Here is a 15,326-nt window from a genome sequence, read left to right as displayed (position 1 = left end):
AAGCGACTTACAGTCATGTGTGCATACATTTTTACGTATGGGTGGTCCCGGGGATCGAACCCACTACCAATTGAGCTACAGAGGACCACTATTAAACTTCACATCCTGTTTGTGAGGTTTCTGCTAGCAGTTCCTTTAAGATAGATTTGAATCCAAGATTTGAATCCAGTAGACTTCTGATATGTGGGACTACTGTGAATGTGTGCTCTAATCTGGAAATCAAAGAAATCATTCCAGTAAGTGCTTTGCTGTTGTGGAATGGGAGACCATTCATGAAGGTTCTGTAGTCTTATACCATGTCCCTCCAGAGCATTCCTCACTCCATGCAAGGCTCTCCCAGTACTGGATCTGGGTGGGCCTGGGGGGCAGGCACAGGCGGATGCTGTGCTCCGTGCTGAAGGTGTACTCATACTGAGACACGATAGAAGAATAGAAGGATACAACATACAGTAATAGTACATCCAGTACAAATTGATTATACAGTGCCTTGCAAAAGTATTCATCCCCCTTGGTGTTTTACCGATTTTGTGCATTACAACCTGTGATTTAAATTGATTTTTATTTGGATTTCATGTAATGGACATACTTAAAATAGTCCAAATTAGTGAAGTGAAATGAAAAAAATAACTTGTTTCAAAGAATTCTAAAAAATAAATAACGGAAAAGTGGTGCGTGCATATGTATTCACCCCCTTTGCTATGAAGCCCCTAAATAAGATCTGGTGCAACCAATTACCTTCAGAAGTCACATAATTAGTTAAATAAAGTCCACCTGTGTGCAATCTAAGTGTCACATGATCTGTCACATGATCTCAGTATATATACACCTGTTCTGAAAGGCCCCAGAGTCTGCAACACCACTAAGCAAGGGGCACCACCAAGCAAGCGGCAACACGAAGACCAAGGAGCTCTCCAAACAGGTCAGGGACAAAGTTGTGGAGAAGTACAGATCAGGGTTGGGTTATAGAAAAATATCACAAACTTTGAACATCCCACGGAGCACCATTAAATCCATTATTAAAAAATGGAAAGAATATGGCACCACAACAAACCTGCCAAGAGAGGGCCGCCCACCAAAACTCACGGACCAGGCAAGGAGGGCATTAATCAGAGAGGCAACAAAGAGACCAAAGATAACCATGAAGGAGCTGCAAAGCTCCACAGCGGAGATTGGAGTATCTGTCCATAGGACCACTTTAAGCCGTACACGCCACAGAGCTGGGCTTTACAGAAGAGTGGCCAGAAAAAAAGCCATTGCTTAAAGAAAAAAATAAGCAAACACGTTTGGTGTTCGCCAAAATGCATGTGGGAGACTCCCCAAACATATGGAAGAAGGTACTCTGGTCAGATGAGACTAAAATTGAGCTTTTTGGCCATCAAGGAAAACGCTATGTCTGACGTAAATCCAACACCTCTCATCACCCCAAGAACACCATCTCCACAGTGAAGCATGGTGGTGGCAGTATCATGCTGCGGGGATGTTTTTCATCGGCAGGGACTGGGGAACTGTTCAGAATTGAAGGAATGATGGATGGCGCTAAATACAGGGAAATTCTTGAGGGAAACCTGTTTGGGGGGATAGTTATGCACGCTCAAGTTTTCTGTTTTATTGTCTTATTTCTTGTTTGCTTCATAAAAAATATGTTGTATCTTCAAAGTGGTAGGCATGTTGTGTAAATCAAATGATACAAACCCCCCAAAAAATCAATTTTAATTCCAGGTTTTAAGGCAACAAAATAGGACAAATGCCAAGGGGGTTGAATACTTTCGCAAGCCACTGTATAGGAAAACACCTCTGCAAACCCATTCAGATGTATTGTGAGGTAATATTAGTTCACATTGACAGATCTTTTCAATTTAAGGTTTGATTAAGCATCGTATAAGCAGTCCTTTCAGGACCAGAGCACTTTGCCTTTACAATTACAGGATGGGTATGGGTTTGTGTATAACCAGAAAGGAGAAATATGGGCAAATACTGTCCCCTTGTGGAATAAGATGAGAATGTAAAATTATACAAATAGGCAAGGGAATACTGTACATAAATGGGTTGAGGGGAAAACCACAAGACTTCATCTCCCAGATGCATGAATTTCATACATTACACTGTTCTTCTTGGCTTTCTCAATGGATAAAAAATATATATCCTATTTATATGTTTAGTTTGAGGCCACATCACACGCAAGAATAAAAACAAATTGCAATCAAGGAGAGCAATTCAAATCAGTTTATAACATATTTGGATGCAATTAAACGTTGTTGTTTTTTAACTCCAGAAATCAATAGTGAGGTTGTTGAAAGAGAAGTACCACCTATGAACTGTTACCCCTGGAATTCTACTAAATCAGGCAAGCAGACAAACAATAACAATGAAGTACCTGTTGTAGATTTATCTTCTGTTCTTGCCAAGGATAAATCCAGACATAGACGTTTTTGCTCCCAACATTAGGCTCCACAAAATACCAACCCATCAATTCAATAGTTTAATCTGCAATACTGAGTAACACCGCTAGGAGATGCTGCAAGATCATAACATATGTTTTAATATCTAGCTACATTCAAAGATCCCAACTAAGCACAATGGATGTATTGGGGAACTCTACGTCCAACCAACACCTCTATGTCTTTCAGGAAAATGTAAGTTACGCATCACATCACAAGACGGTTAGTTATAATTAAATTGAGCCATGACACCTTGCAAAATAAATAAATAAACAGATATATGTAAGTGTGAGCATGCGTGTGTCTGTGTGGATGATGGATGGGGGAATGGGGTGTTATCAGGAAGAGCATGTATCACTGTCTGCCACTTTTACACGCGGGCTGACAGGACAGTGACACGTAAGAACATGGGCGGCAGTCACCCAGATGAGCAGAGCTTCATTTCCTGTCCCTGCTCCACTGCCAAAAATATGTGACATGTTGTCTTCATCAATTCCACCTCTATTTGGAGCTCTCTCTTCTCTTCTCTACTTGTCTGTCTGTCTGTCTGTCTGTCTGTCTGTCTGTCTGTCTGTCTGTCTGTCTGTCTGTCTGTCTGTCTGCCTCTCTCTCTCTCTCTCTCTCTCTCTCTGTCTGTCTGTCTGTCTGTCTGTCTGTCTGTCTGTCTGTCTGTCTGTCTGTCTGTCTGTCTGTCTGGTCTGTCTGGCTCTCTTACACACTATATGCACCAAGGCGCGCACACACACACACACACACACACACACACACACACACACACACACAAACACACACACACAGTTTACTTCTGAAATACACACACGTGCATGGGTGCAAATGAAAAGAGCCGTCAGTTGCATACACACATATGGAGAGACATCCACACTAGCAGACACACTAACTCTGAAAATCATTAGCCAGCCGCCAATAACAACATTTTTCAGCAGTGCAAACTACATAAAGACGTCAGCTCAAATCTCTTACTAATTAACACTTAAAAAGACACAAATTAGATATGCGTGGCTAAAAGCAATTATAATCTCCACAAGTTTTGCGAGTCATTTGGGAAATGAAAAGAATGCCTAATTGCTGGAACCAACATCATCTAACAAATATGGCTTAGTTGATGCCTAGGAAATGTTCTTATCTACAACACTGTATGTGATTACAACAGTTTTCCGCAATTACATGTGCAAATGATAAATACCACCAAGTACCTCTCTTTTATGTATGTATTTTTAATGAAATTCAAAATCAGTCAATTAGAATGTGCTTAATACCGTAAAGGCGTTCTTCTCCCTGAAGAGAGAAAGCTAACTCCTCCATTGAGTGTACACTGACAGTGACCTCTGCTGGACAACTGAAAACCACTCACAAGTGAACAAAAATGGTATGTTTGTGTGGCTTCATATTATAAAAGCTGCATGCACTAAATACTACACTACTTAGATACATAGATAGTGGTATTTGATTTGATCCACTGAAAACAAAAAGATCAAGTTCCTTGAATATTCAAAATACTACTAAGCTTTTGATAACTGTACATGTATGTAAACAACTGGTTTGAGCAGGTGTTACTAGTAAGTACAGGGTACTCAGTTAGTGATTGGGTATTTTAGCTTCAACATTATGATAGAACAGCAAACCAGTATCTATATTTTGGAGCCTTACATTCAAATATTATATATATTTTTCATATTTAACTAAAAATATGCACTCCAAAAGTCCTGAAAATATATTTGGCATGGCAGAGATATTGTAGTGGGATAATAATGTGAGAGGAGAGAGGTAAAAATAACACAATGGTGAGGGATGTTTCCTCTAGGAAACTAATTATCAAGCTAAGCTGTGACTTCATCCCCATCAGCCTGGCCCCACCATTAATCTTGTGCTGTCGTCCACTTCACTAAATCCTGCGTGTTACACTATCTCACATTTACTTCATCAGTTCCAGCTACCGCCGTGGTAATGAATGATTCCTCGCGCCCTTCCCTTCACTTCCCCGGCTCAGCTCGCCATGTGTCCTGCTGCTAATCACACTCTCTGAGAGGAGACCAAGCCTACGGGACGAGCTGCCAGCCTGTTTCCATCAGCAGTCCACAGTGGCCACGCACGCACGCACGCACGCACACACACACACACACGCACACACACAATATTAGTACCTGAGCTGACAATGACAATGAGCTCCATTCTTGGAGACCAGATGACAAGATGGCTACTCTGTGTGATTTCTATACTATGTGACAGAATACAGAACCAGGGAGCAGAACAGACACCCAGTTTGATGAGGGAGTGTTTGCTCTGTAACACATCTCAAACCCAACAGCACCTGTTCGTTTACAGTGGTCTGTCACTTCCTGGCAGTTCTGATACCCAGATATCGTGCTAATGAGAGAGAGGGGGGGTGTCACTCTCTTTAATGCACACACAATAAGAGTGTGAGAACACAAACACACAAGAACGAACATACACACACATGCATGCATGCACACACACACAAGAATGAACACACAACCGCATGCACACACACACAAGAATGAACACACACGCACGCACACACACGACGAACGAACGAACACACACGCATGCACACACACACACACACACAAACACGCACATGTTTGTTTTACTATCATTGTTGGGACCAAATAATTCATTACCATTCAAAATACTATTTTCCCTAACCCCTAACCCTAAACCTAACCCTACAGTTTTTTACAATCACTTTGGCACTAATTTCAGAACCTTGACATCATTTTTCAAAACTCTAGACACAAAACTCAAAACGGTCATCACTTTTAACACAGGCTGTCCAATGTTCAAAACATTGCATTGTGCATTCATATCTTTAAAGAAATCTTGCACTTGCACAATCATTGGTTCAAAAAACTAATTTATTGTGAAATACCAATGAAATGTTGATTTAGATCACCCACACACTAGCAACCGATAGTTTCACTGTGTCATTGTTCGTACAATCATTAAATATTGTAGTACAAAAGAGGTGATACATGTTTCATTATGGTACTACATGTAAATACATCCCTGTAAAAGTACTGCAGTAGTAGAGAGAATACTACAGACACAGTGGAATCATTTAACAAAATCTGAAATATATTGATGAAAAACAATACAGTACTGTAAAACATCAAATGCAGTGTTCCTCAACTTGCTTGTACTGTAAAAAGCAAAACATAGGAGTGATTATTGTACTTCTACATTTTCATCAACTCTGTCTTGTGGATTTGGCCACAGGTTCTCATCTACATCACAATGGATGTTTTCATTAGCCAAACATCTTGGAAAAAACCTTCGGGCATGGCGAATCCAGGCCTGACACTGGTCTGCCGTGATGTCATTGCATGCGTCATCCATGGCCTGGAGAAGAGTGACATGTTCATGAGGGCACCTATCATAAACCTTCCATCTCCATGTGAAGAAAAATTCCTCAATCGGGTTAAGGAAAGGAGAGTATGGGGGTAAATACAGGTTGGTAAATTGTGCATGGGCCTGAAACCATGCTTGCACCATATGAGCATGGTGGAACCTGACATTATCCCACACAATGACATAGGTCACGCCATCAGCTCTACAGACCTGATCGAGCTCATCAAGGAAGGTTACAAGGAGAGCTGCATTATATGATCTAATAAGAGGTCTGCGTCGCACCACACCATCTTCTGATACAGCTTCACACATGGTAATGTTGGCCCCACGTTGTCCAGGTACTTGGATGGTTGCCCGCTGGCCAATGAAATTCCGACCTCTCCTCCTTGTCTTGGCCAGGTTAAAGCCTGCCTCATCCAAATATATGAATTTGTGATGGTTGTCATCAGCATCCAGCTCCATCACCCTCTAAAAATACATTTTGGAAAGAGATTTACTGATTACTGTACACTGTAGAATTATTAGGGAATTTTATTACAACAGCCATCTTGAAACTGAACATACTCAGTCCTCATTTGCTTCACTCTGTCTGCATTTCTTTCAAAAGGCACACGGTATAGTTGTTTTAAAGACACCTGGTGCCTTTTCAGCATGCGTACAATAGTCGGCAAACTTATGGATTCCACATTGTTAAACATGTCTTCATTGTCCAAGATATGCTGCCGAATTTCTGTAAGGCGAATATCATTACAGGCCCGAAACAAATCGACCACAGCCTGCTCTTGTTGGTCAGTCAGAATTTTGCCTCTGCCTCCCCTATTTGGCCTAGTCTCAATTCTACAGGGAACATTACAGTAAGAAGACACTTGGTCACACCACCTACTCTGTGATACACATTGGTATGCAGTCATTTGACAATTGAGAGTAGCATAATGTTTAGTGCATGCTGACGACTTACCGGTTCTCATTGCGGAAAGTTCTGATTATTGAGGCCACGGTTGACCTTCTGAGGTTTGGTTGTATCATTGTAGCCGCCTCAGTCATTGTCATGCCATGATTTATGACATGGTCTACAACTATTGCTCGGATTTCATTGGACACTCTATGCTGTTGCTGCCGCTGTCTTGGTCCGTGGCCTTGTCCTCTACCACGTTCCCCCACACCTCTCAAACGAGGCCCACGACCACCTCTCAGAAGGGATGCTTGTCCCCTGCCATTCCTTTGACCAACACGTCTTCCTCGTCTTCCTCCCACCACTGCTTGACCTCTATTGTGACCTGGATCACCTGCCGGCTCCAAGTTACAGTACGTATCGCTATGTTGTTGCAAGTGGATCCCAATCAATTCTTTATATACTCGTTCCACAATGTGAACTCAATCATCAGTAACGAGTTGGCAGAATTGGACAAGCAATTACAAGGGCCTGCATCCATACAGTGCAGTACTGTCAATAATGTAAATAGTCTGAAAAGGTGGTACATGGGACCATAGAAACGGTGTCTGATAAAGAATGATGATGAAATATTACATCCATAGATAATGTAGTCTAATTGGTTCATGCTCCACGCTAATTGGTGACAATGAATCTTGTTATCTTGAAACTTTCATGATCTAAACATGGAATATTGTTTGTCTGTTTCCATACAACTATGCATTAAGAGTAATGCAACAGTTACTTATCATTTTGAGCAGTTGTATCAATTGATAGTTGGATAATTGTAATGAAATGAATAGACACTCATCTGAAATGTAATGTGTGAATTGCCTTTTGAAATAGTAGTACTTTGATGTTAAGTTGTGTCATATTGAACAGGTGATTTTTGTTAAATGAACAAATTATCTTTGTTTTATGTGTATTGTATCCAAGCAATTGAAAAAAGTGTTATAGAGTTTTGAAAAATGTGCATTTTGATAATTTGTTTTGAGTTTTGTGTCTAGAGTTTTGAAAAATTACGTCAAGGTTCTGAAATTAGTGCCAAAGTGATTGTAAAAAACTGTAAACCTTAACCCCAAACCCCTAACCCTAAACCTAATCCTAACTCCTAACCCTCACCCTAATTCTAATCCTAACCCTAATTGTAACCCTAACCCTAAACCTAACCCCTAAGCCTAAAATAGCAGTTTTCCTTGTGTGGACCAGCGAAATGTCCCCAATTTTCCTTCTGGTCCCCACAAGGATAGTAAAACCAAAAACACACACACACTTTCTAATTTGTTCCTTACTAAGAATGCCTGTAAGGTAGACACATGGCCGGCCCTAGCATTTTGGGGGCCCTAAGCACGATTTGGTTGGGGGTCCTAGCGACCGTTTATGTTGCTTATGCCTGGGGCCAACCCTGGGTAGTCACTCTGTAACAGTACACTGTAGAAGTCTTCACGGATCCACCTGTACCCGAGACCCGATCCGGGACAAAGCGGGTCCGGAATTCTAAATAATGTCACGGGTCTGGGTCAGATCTGATATGATTGTCACAGGTCTCGGGTATCTGTAATTTTAACTGACTTGTCCGGAAGGGCCCGTACATATCTGAACACGACTGCTGCAGTAGATAGAGAGAGAGAGACATTTGATAATTTATGCTGCTGTACCCGCGAAGACCTCTAGTACACTGTTTGTATTGTTTCATCTGCTCTACATGAACTTCAATCTCTACTGTCTGTATGCTGGCTATGTTATTGGGTAAGAAAGATCAAGTAAGGTTAATTGAAGCCAAGCACGTGCAGTATGTGCATCATATTGGCAATCAGTTTCTGTTGTGAGAGGACTGTATTTCTGGCAGGCATTCAGGGTTGGGGAGTAATAGCATACATGTAATCAGATACCTGTAATCTGATTACAAAAACTGCAATTGTAATCACTTATATTACCAGCAAAATATTGTCATCAGATTACAGATGATTACTTCTTTGATTACTTTTAAATTCAGAAAGGTTTGCGAGAAAGAAAATACATTATGACACCTTTCTTATTTCTCAATGACATTCAACTCAGCATTGAAAAACGTTTAAGTTTGTTCCACCTGAGCGTCTGACCACAAGTCAGAGACAACTATGATGACACACCAAATGTGTTTTATGGATCCTTTTTGTCTTCTCTTAATGCCTCTTAAGGGGAAAGCAATCCAAAAGTAACTGAAAGTAATCAGATTATGTTGCTGAGTTTGGGTTATCCAAAAGTTACGTTACTGATTACAATTTTGGACAGGTAACTAGTAACTGTAACGGATTACATTTAGAAAGTAACCTACCCAACCCTGCAGGCATTAGATGGATAGGCATTACAGGACACAATGGCCTCCTTGGTTTCCCCACAGTGAGACTAGTCAGTTCTCAGAGAGAGTGGCTGCCCAGCCCCAGCCTGGGCGTATTCTAATTCAATCTGGGCTTAGTGGAGCCGAAAGGGCCTTGCCCGTCTCAGACACTTAATTACAACCCCCAAGAACGTTTGCTTTACATTCTGGGCCAATGACGTCAGCGGCAGCCAAGCATTGCAGCCCCTACTCACTTCCTCCTCGATCTTTGCCAAGGATTTGATCGTAATGCCTATTGAATTGACTCGCTGCATCTGAAATCAAAAGCAGAGAGAGAGAGATAAAAACAAGAAACATGGCGGTTCGGTACATGGCTAAGTAAGCATGCTTAAAATCTTTAATCCTCTCCCTCTCTGTGTCAATACAAATGGTGCTATAGTGACAGCTGCCGCCAGCCAGCCAAATGGACTGCATTGAGCCAGCTCTGCCTGGCTGCACGTATTAATCAGTCAGTCTACGCTGGAGGAGAGGAGAGGATAGGAGAGGAGGCGAGGGAGACGACTGAGAGGACGGGAGAGGAGAGGACTGGAGAGTAGAGGTTTAGAGGACTGGAGAGGAGAGGACTGGAGAGGAGGTGAGGGGAGAGGACTGGAGAGCGTAGGGAGCTGTGTAGGACTGTAGAGGAGAGGAAAGGACTGGAGAGGAGAGGACTGGAGAGGAGAGGAGAGGAGAGGAGAGGAGCGGACTGGAGAGGAGAGGAGAGGACTGGAGAGGACTGGAGAGGAGAGCGTAGGGAGTTGTGTAGGCCTGACTGGGGATCAGTACGTGAGAAGTGGATGGATACAAGCTACGTGTAGAGAGCACTCCTGTATCTCACAGTTGAACAAATTAGAGGTGATGAAAATAAAAAGGCTTTTTAGTTAGAATAATTCTAAAGATTTTTGTAAACACTCACTTCTTCAGAGGTGCTTGCAAATTTCTCAGAGATTGTGAAGGGCACGCCATCCATTGCTGAAAAGAGACAATACAACTTTGAGTGGAAACATAAGAGAATAAAAACATGACAACACAAATCATACATTTCATACAAAACCAATCATCTCAACCTTGCTAAGTGTAGGAGTATAAAGTATAACATAGATGAACAGCCCCCCACAACCCCCCTCCCACCCCAACACTCCCGCTATAGCTTGAAGATGAAAGGCTTTTTATTCTCCACTGTATTTGAGTACCTCCACCCTCCCGCTTCCCTCCTTCTCCCAAAATCCTTGCCTCGCCCTCCTCTACTTTAATTACTCTTGATTATTCCTTATTCTGTCTTGTCGGAGAGATGTTCCACTCTTCAACAAAGACACTTGCATAGAAAAAGGGGAACGAAGGGAGACAAAACATTCACCAGATACTGATTTGCATGAAAATAAGCCACAGTGTTCGGCAGGCAAAAAGGGGATTGAAATGAAGACTTGCCAAAAGCGTGGTGGTGTAATTAGCGTTTCACCAAACAAATGAGCTTCAACAGAGCTATAATTAAGCAGGCCTGTAATTAAGTGTATACCCTTTATCATAATGATCATGGTTAAAATGGTGTGATGGCTGCCAGTTGATTATTAATAGTGTAACCCCATACTGCATGCAGCCTGCACAGGAATCAGTGTCACGACTGTCAGGCTAGAGAGCAGCCCTTTGTTTATAAAATACATTAGGTCCCAAATTAACACAAGGTGACAGGGGACACAAAGGCTCTCGTTCCTTTCCAGACGAGAGGGGGGAACTAACTGCCGCAGCTCGGCTACACTTAAAAACTCAAAAATCATGAGGCACACCACTTCCAGCTCCTCTCTTTCTCTCTCTGAGGGGCCACAAATATCAAGGCCAACCTTCCAACTGGTGTTATTTTACCCATAGTCCATCAGCCTGCTGGCACAGGAAAAGGAACTTATAAATGTAACCAAATGCTTCTCATGAGTCACTTTTGGATCTGATATTAGTCTGTGGAGAAGACAACTTCATAACAGTATTTCAAACAATGGCATTTGAATGATACTTCATTCTGACACTTATGACTGCCTTTTTTGTGTACCTCAACAGTAGGGATCCATGATACTGGACTTTCCACCCAGAAATTAGATTTATTTTGCTACAATGAGATTTGTGTAATCTACCCATGACCTCACATAATGTAATGAATACAGAGCACTGAGAAAAATACATTGAATATCACCCCTCCCTGAAACCCACCATCACATTTACAAGCCACTACTGTAAATCTACACCATGAGTTAAGACTGATAAGAGGCTAGCCTTTGGCCCTCATTTACCATCACCCTATAGCCATATAGAAAGCCAGCCCTAGCATGTGTGATTCACCCCGCTCAGAGCAGGACTATTTAGCAGCAGTACTAACTGAAGGGCTATCTGCAGCAGCAGGGCTGGGTGATTGGGTGGATATGATGGCTTGTTTAAGCCCATAAAAACATGTGAATAAACATGTGCTACTGTGTCACTGGGAGCAAAGAGGTGGGTGGGGGAATACATTAGAATCTATACCAGCAATTGGAAGTGCAGATTGTGCCCTTTTGATGGGTCTGTGTGTAACAGACAGATGCATATAGAGCTGAAGGCTGCTGTGCTTCTTTATTGTTAGTTGGGATGCATTTCACTTAGTATCCCCCACCATCCATACTGGAGGGTCCATCTCACACCCAGATGAATGGAGGAACTTGGAACCGATTGCACTGGGCGAGAAATGGATACCTTACCAGGGACACATAGTATAGTAGTGGAAAATGCTGAAGTAATGTTAGTTCAATCTCCTGGTTGAAACACTCCCAGTCTAAAGCTAACTACTCAAATGGCCAGGGCTAGTCTGCCTGGGCAATGAATCAGGTTCCAGCAATTTGTGTGAAGAAAACAAATATCAAATAAAATAAAATTATGTTTGTCACATGCTTTGTAAACAACAGGTGTAGACTAACAGTGAAATGCTTACTTCCCAACAATGCAGAGAGAAAAATATAAAAATATAATATAAAAATAATAACACAAAGAATAAATACACAATGAGTTACGGGAAATTGGCTATATACACAGGGTAGCAGTACCGAGTCGATGTGCAGGGGTACGAGGTAATTGAGGTGGAGATGTACAGTACATATAGGTATGGGTAAAGTGACTCTTCTGCCGGAATCACTGGACCTTAACATCGGATCATCGCAACTAGCTAGCTGCAACCGAATGGCTGTTGTTGTTGTTGGCTAATCACCACTGTCCAAAGCTAGCCCCAGTTAGCCTTGAGCTAGCCTCGAGCCAGGCCCATCTCCCGGCTATCTACCTCTCTGTCAACCAGACGGGACCTCCTAGTGTTGACACGGAGCCCCACCGATCCATCAAAACTGGTCTGCCGACATAATCGTCTGATGTGGTTTCAATAGGCTTCCCGTTGCGACGACCACGAAGATCCATCTGCTAGCCCCGGGCCCGCTAGCACACGCAATCAACAGCCGTGCCTCCTGCTCGCCTGTGGCGTAGCAGCCACTGAACTGCTCCTGGACTCACTTATTGCTGTTCACTGGACCTTATGCTCACTCAGCTACACAGCTGATGCCTGCTGGACTGTTCCTTTATACGGTACCCCATCCTGTTTATCTGTTTAGCTTCAGCTCAAACTTTCATCGCCATTACCAGCTGCTGTCTTAGCTCTCTCGAATAACACCTGTGATTACTTTATGCCTCTCTCCCATGTCAATATGCCTTGCCTATTGCTGTTTTGGTTAGTTCTTACAGTTCTCTTTCACTGTAGAGCCCCCAGTCCCGCTCAACCTGCCTCAGACAGCTCCTTTGTCCAACCCCCCACACACACGGAGAGTGACTCAATCGGTGCCTCCAGTGATGCTATCTCTTTCATCGTTACCCAATGCTTAGGTTTACCTCCACTGTACTCATATCCTTCCATATCCTTGTCTGTACATAATGCCCTGAATCTATTCTACAACGCCCGGAAATCTGCCCCTTTTATTCTCTGTACCCAACACACTAGAAGACCAGTTCTTAAAGCCTTTAGCCGTATCCTTATTATCTTCCTCCTCTGTTCCTCTGGTGATGTAGAGGTTAACCCAGGCCCTGTAGCCCCCAGTATTACTCCTACTCCCCAGGCGCTATCATTTTGTTGACTTCTGTAACCGCAAAAGCCTTGGTTTCCTGCATGTTAACATCAGAAGCCTCCTCCCTAAGTTTGAGTTATTCACTGCGTTAGCACACTCTGCCAACCCTGATGTTCTAGCAGTGTCTGAATCCTGGCTTAGGAAGGTCACCATAGATTCAGAAATGTCCATTCCCAACTACAACATTTTCCGTCTAGATATAACTGCCAAAGGGGGCGGAGTTGCAATCTACTGTAGAGATAGCCTGCAGAGCTCTATCATACTATCCAGGTCTGTGCCCAAACAGTTTGAGCTTCTACTTCTAAACATCCACCTTTCCAGAAATAAGTATCTCACTGTTGCCGCTTGCTACAGACCTCCCTCAGCCCCCAGCTGTGCCCTGGACACCATATGTGAATTGATTGCCCCCATCGTATTGCTTGGTGACCTAAACTGGGATATATTTAACACCCCGGCCATCCTACAAACTAAACTAGATGCCCTCAATCTCATACAAATTATCAAGGAACCTACCAGGTACAACCCTAAATCCGTTAACATGGGCACCCTCAAAGATATCATCCTGACTAATTTACCCTCTAAATACACCTCCGCTGTCTTCAACCAGGATCTCAGCGATCTCTGCCTCATTGCCTGCATCCGTAATGAGTCCGCGGTCAAACGACCACCCCTCATCACTGTCAAACGCTCCCTAAAACACTTCAGCGAGCAGGCCCACGATATGCAACTTTTCAGGGAAGTCAGGAACCAATATACACAATCAGTTAGGAAAGCAAAGGCTAGCTTTTTCAAACAGAAATTTGCATGCTGTAGCGCTAACTCCAAAAAGTTTTGGGACACTGTAAAGTCCATGGAGAATAAGAGCACCTCCTCCCAGCTGCATACTGCACTGAGGCTAGGAAACACTGTCACTACCGATAAATCTACGATAATCGAACATTTCAACAAGCATTTTGCAATGGCTGGCCATGCTTTCCACCTGGCTACCCCTACCCCGGCCACCAGCTCTGCACCCTCCGCTGCAACTTGCCCCCCCCCCCCTTCTCCTTCAGATAGCTGATGTTCTGAAAGAGCTGCAATATCTGGACCTCTACAAATCAGCTGGGCTAGACAATCTGGACCCTTTCTTTCTAAAATTTGTCGCAGAAATTGTCGCAACCCCTATTACCAGCCTGTTCAACCTCTCTTTCGTATCATCTGAGATCCCCAGAGATTGGAAAGCTGCCGCGGTCATCCCCCTCTTCAAAGGGGGTGACACTCTAGATCCAAACTGTTACAGACCTATATCCATCCTGCCCTGCATTTAGAAAGTATTTGAAAGCCAAGTTAACAAACAGATCACCGACCATTTCGAATCCAACCGTACCTTCTCCGCCATGCAATCTGGTTTCCGAGCTGGTCATGGGTGCACCTCAGCCATGCTCAAGGTCCTAAACGATATTATAACCGCGATCGATAAAAGACAGTACTGTGCAGCCGTCTTCATCGACCTGGCCAAGGCTTTCGACTCCGTCAATCACTGCATTCTTATTGGCAGACTAAATAGCCTTGGTTTCTCAAATGACTGCCTCGCCTGGTTCACCAACTACTTCTCAGATAGAGTTCAATGTGTCAAATCGGAGGGCCTGTTGTCTGGACCTCTGGCAGTCTCTATGGGGGTGCCACAGGGTTAAATTCTCTGGCCGACTCTATTCTCTGTGTATATTAATGATGTCGCTCTTGCTGCTGGTGACTCTCAGATCCACCTCTACGCAGACGACACCATTTTGTATACATCTGGCCCTTCATTGGACACTGAGTTAACAAACCTCCAAATGAGCTTCAATGCCATATAGCACTCCTTCTGTAGCCTCCAACTGCTCTCAAACGCTAGTAATACTAAATGCATGCTCTTCAATCGAACGCTGCTTGCACCCGCCCGCCCGACTAGAATCACTACTCTCGGCGGGTCTGACTTAGAATATGTGGACAACTACAAATACCTAGGTGTCTGGCTAGACCGTAAACTCTCCTTCCAGACTCACATTGAGCATCTCCAATCCAAAGTTAAATCTAGAATCGGCTTCCTATTTTGCAACAAAGTCTCATTC

At 43.1% G+C, this 15,326-nt stretch overlaps 1 pseudogene; it reads right to left on the bottom strand.

The window, feature by feature from the left end:
• Positions 1 to 270: 270 nt before the first annotated feature.
• The window catches only part of LOC121583966, a 53,491-nt pseudogene continuing 38,435 nt past the window's right edge, over positions 271 to 15,326 (bottom strand).

The sequence above is a fragment of the Coregonus clupeaformis genome, chromosome 16, assembly GCF_020615455.1.
Source record: "Coregonus clupeaformis isolate EN_2021a chromosome 16, ASM2061545v1, whole genome shotgun sequence".
NCBI lineage: Eukaryota > Metazoa > Chordata > Actinopteri > Salmoniformes > Salmonidae > Coregonus > Coregonus clupeaformis.
The sequence above is the reverse complement of the archived record's forward strand: the minus strand, read 5'-3'. Positions and strand labels throughout refer to the sequence as shown.